Source organism: Littorina saxatilis, linkage group LG16, assembly GCF_037325665.1.
Source record: "Littorina saxatilis isolate snail1 linkage group LG16, US_GU_Lsax_2.0, whole genome shotgun sequence".
NCBI classification, from domain to species: Eukaryota; Metazoa; Mollusca; class Gastropoda; order Littorinimorpha; family Littorinidae; genus Littorina; species Littorina saxatilis.
In genome coordinates, this window is record NC_090260.1 from 30,956,176 (window position 1) to 30,961,175 (window position 5,000).

Consider the following 5,000-nt stretch of genomic DNA (forward strand, 5'->3'; position numbering starts at 1 on the left):
CCAAAGCTTCGTTCAGCGAGCTTCCTGAAGTCGACTTCAACCAATGAATTTCAGGCTTAAGTAGTAGTGGTAGGGGGGGGGTTGTGGTGTGGTGGTGGTGGCTGTTTGTTGTAGTTGTTGTTGTTGTGACGTCTTGTTTATTACTGTATGTGTTGGTGTTAGTAGGAGTAGAAGTACAATCGAACTTCTCGTTGCGACCACCTCTCGAAAACGACCACCTCTGGAAAACGACCACCTCTCCAAACAACAACAAATTTCCAAAGATCCCAGACGAGTTTTTCTTCTATTTAATTCACCTGTCCATCGCGATCACTTTTGGTTGATCCCGTCACGGGGTCAGTGGTCGTTACTGACATGCTCGACTGTAGCAGCAGGAACAGAGCAGTAGCAATTGTAGTAGCAGGAGCAGCAGCAACAGTAGGAGTAGAAGTACATGTACTAACAGAAGCAGCAGTCGTTGTAGTAATGGGTATTAGCTGTAACAGTAGTAGTAGCAGTTACAGCAGTAGTAGCAGCAGCAGCAGAAGTAGTAGCAGCAGAGGATGCAGCATAAGCAGTAACATTAGTAGTAGTAGCTAAGTGGTAGTAGTAGTAGTAGTAGTAGTAGTAGTAGTAGTAGTAATAGTAGTAGTAGTAGCAGTTACAGCAGTAGTAATAGCAGCATCAGAAGTAGTAGCTGCAGTGGCAGCATAGGCAGTAACAGTAGTAGTAGTAGTAGTAGCAGTTACAGCAGCAGTAGTAGTAGCAGCAACAGAAATAGTAACACCAGTGGCATAATAAGCAGAAACAGTAGTAGTAGTAGTAGTAGTAGTAGTAGTAGTAGTAGTAGTAGTAGTAGTAGTAGTAGTAGTAGTAGTAGTAGTAGTAGTAGTAGTAGTAGTAGTAGTAACAGAAGAAGTAGTGGTAGTAGCAGCAGTGGCAGCAGTAACAGTGGCGGCAGTAACAGTAGTAGTAGTAACAGAAGAAGTAATGGTAGTAGCAGCAGTGGCAGTAGTAACAGTGGCGGCAGTAACAGCAGTAGTAGTAGTAGCAGATTCAGCTGTAATAGAAATAACGGTAGTAGAAACGCAGAAGTAGTCGTAGATGTAGCAGCAGCAATAGTAACAGTGGTAGTAGTAGTAGTAGTAGTAGTAGTAGTAGTAGTAGTAGTAGTAGTAGTAGTAGTAGTAGTAGTAGTAGTGACATTTTAAATTGTGGACTATGTTTTGTACTGTTAATGCATGAGCTAGGGGTTGTCATTGGTTGCTAGTGTTGTTCTCATTCTTTTTGTTTTTGATGTTTGGTTGTTATTGCTGCTACTGATCCGGTTGTTGTTTAATGATCCTATTAATTGTGCAGTTGACATCGTTGATACTTTCTTTTTCAATGTGTGACTGTTCAACAAATTGTCAAGGTCTTGATTGATGGTGGTAATTGTCTTTCTTGTGTTGACACTGACTCTGCCTTTCGTAATTGAAAACTCAAAACTTTTGTTCTTTGTGTGTGTGTGTGTGTGTGTGTGTGTGTGTGTGTGTGTGTGTGTGTGTGTGTGTGTGTGTGTGTGTGTGTGAGTGAGTGTGTGTGTGTGTGTGTGTGTGTGTGTCAGTGTGAGTGTGTGAGTGTGTTTGTGTAAGTGTGTGTTTGTGTGTGTGTGTGTGTGTGTGTGTTTGTGTAAGTGTGTGTTTGTGTGTGTGTGTGTGTGTTTGTGTAAGTGTGTGTGTGTGTTTGTGTAAGTGTGTGTTTGTGTAAGTGTGTAAGTGTGTGTGTGTGTGTATGTGTGGGTGTGTGTGTGTGCGTGTGTGTGTATGTGTTTGTATATATATATATGTGGGTGTGTGTGTGTGTGTGTGTGTGTGTGTTTGTCTAAGTGTGTGTTTGTGTAAGTGTGCGTGTGTGCGCGCACGCACGCACGTGCGCGTTTGTACTGATGTGGGTATATGTGGGGCGTATGCTGAAGTTCCGTTTTGGCATGATGTTGTCAAGTGCTGGTTTGAGTGTTGTAATCACGTCTTTTTTCGCACACTCGCTAGACACACGGACAATAAAACAAATTGCAAAGTGACGAATGAAAAGGACGTCAGTGCAGAGAGAGTGAGACAGATACACATCGTGAGAGAGAACAAGAACAAGAACAAGAACAATTCTTTATTTAACGAGGGTAATAGAGTAAGCAGTGATCTGCTTTTTTACATCTGGCCCTCGCCCTAAAGAGGGACTAGTCTAAAATTGCTAAAGAATAAGCAAGTAAAGAAAACTACTGCTACATGATTATAATAAAATGAAAGTAAGAACATATCATCAATTTACATACAATACATTGCTTAAATGAAAAATGTAAGTTCATTTGACATGGGTTAAGAATTATAGAGTAGATTGCACTGACGCAACAAAGCTGTACTGAATGCCATGCCCATTGACATACACTGCATTCGAAACAATCAGTGTATATAAAAATAATAATACATTGTTAAAAAGCACCGTTTTTTTTGTTTTAACAACCATTCGAGAGAGACAGAGAGAGACAGAGACAGAGAGACAGAGAGAGACAGAGACAGACAGACAGACAGACAGAAGCAGAGACAGAGAGACAGACACACAGACACACACACAGACCCACACACAGACCCACACACAGACAGACAGAGGGAGAGAGATTCAGTGTGCTTCAAATAATGCTCATCGAACCGAAACAAATAAATCGGATGCATATTTGAATAATTTCGACTCGCAAACTGAGTTGTATCATGTATTTTTGAAGTTGTTTGTTTGTTCGTTCATGGATTGAAACTCCCACGGCTTTTACGTGTATGACGGTTTTTACCCCGCCTTTTAGGCAGCCATACGCCGCTTTCGGAGGAAGCATGCGGGGTATTTTCGTGTTTCTATAACCCACCGAACTCTGACATGAATTACAGGATCTTTTTCGTGCGCACTTGGTCTTGTGCTTGCGTGTGCACACGGGGGTGTTCGGACACAGAGGAGAGTCTGCACACAAAGTTGACTGAGAAATAAATCTCTCGCCGAACGTGGGGACGATCTCATGCTGACAGCGGCCAACTGGATACAAATCCAGCGCGCTACCGACATCCCCGCCCATTCAAGTTTTTGAAGTAAATGAAAGGGGTCATTTAACACAGATTCGTGGTGGCTTCTTCACTGGTCCAAATTACATGGGTGGTCTCTTCCGGTCCAGCGTACGTAGGATAAAAAAAAGTTGAATTCCGTGATCGTGTTTAATGCATCACGCTCAGATTCACCAATGGAGATATAGAGAATACTAAATGGCTTGTTTTGTCAAACCAGATTTAAACGGGTTGTTTTTTTAAACATTGAAATGCGAGCGAAAGCGAGCTTTTCAATATTTGAAAGAAAAAAAACCCGAGTGTAAATCTGGTTTGACAAAACAAGCCATTTAGTATTCTCTATATCTCCACTGGTGAATCTGAGCGTGATGCAACACGATCACGGAATTCAACTTTTTTGCTTAATTTTTGAATTCAACACAGCAAGCCATGTAGTATTCTGCTAATCCTGCACACCGTACTTGCGTGTCTTTTGTTCAAAACATCCTGCAGTCGAAGCATTGAATTTATAGGCGTCTTATGGAACCTGGATCTTTTCCAAAGCCTTGTGAAATCTTTGACGTCAAAGCAAAAAGACATCACTATAGAAAGTAATAAGTATAGCGTGACGTGTACGTTCTCAAAATTCTTCCCGAGGAAATAGCAAGCGCAAAAGTGTTCCAAGAATGACGTTTGTCTCGGTGACTTTGTCATCATGAGCAGTGGAAAGTTAGGTCCCTGCCAGACTGTTGATATATTATGTTCCTTTGGTTTTTGGTATGTAGACATAGACAAACCCAGATCGAGGCTTGTGGTCGTCGCGCTCAAGTGTGGAGCACGGACGTTACGATGTTTGGTAATGTATCTGAAATACATTAAAATACAAGTTATCCAACAAACTTACAAACGTGTTTGAGATTGTGAGCGTGCTTTACTAGCTCTTTTAACACAGACTCGTTTGACACGAGCCCATTTACATGATATACCACCGTGTGAGCAAATGGTTTAGTTATTACTAGCAGTCAAGGCCCGGCTTCGTCCGGGGAAATAGCAGAGACCTTTGTAATTCATTTCAAGAACCATCATACAGGAGTGGTTTTTTTTAAAATTCAATATCAAAGAACCACGAAAGAGAGGAAAATATGTAACAAAATCTTCAAATCAAACATTTTGCGGAAAGGAGTTACCTCCCTTGCTAATTTGTGAATTAAAAACGTTTGGACATTTTAAATATCTTTGACCTGAAGAGCAATAGAAGACATGTGCTACACATTAAGAATGTCACCAGAAATCCAATTCCTGCTAACATTTCTTTTATGCTATGAGTTACCTCCCTTTTTTGGAGAAAGTTCGAGGTAATTAAGCAAAAGGTTAAACTGTATTAATTTACACCCTTTGAGAATGATAAGTTTTGTTTGTTTGTTTGTTTGCTTAATGCCCAGCCGACCACGAAGGGCCATATCAGGGCGGTGCTGCTTTGACATATAACGTGCGCCACACACAAGACAGAAGTCGCAGCACAGGCTTCATGTCTCACCCAGTCACATTATTCTGACACCGGACCAACCAGTCCTAGCACTAACCCCATAATGCCAGACGCCAGTCGGAGCAGCCACTAGATTGCCAATTTTAAAGTCTTAGGTATGACCCGGCCGGGGTTCGAACCCACGACCTCCCGATCACGGGGCGGACGCCTTACCACTAGGCCAACCGTGCCGGTAATGATAAGGTATATGCTTGCATAGCAAGAGTTACCTCCCTTCAATGGATAACAAAGCAAGAGTTACCTCCCTTTAATTCTAGAACCTTCCTGATTGATTTCATTGTCTTCATGTATTCTCCTAATAAGAGCAATAGAGAGTCGCTAATGACACCGGCATTATGTGCTTGCCACAGATGAACAGTAGGCACTGCTCTGGTCATGCAATATATAGGCTGTTTTCAATAATGGGGAGGTTC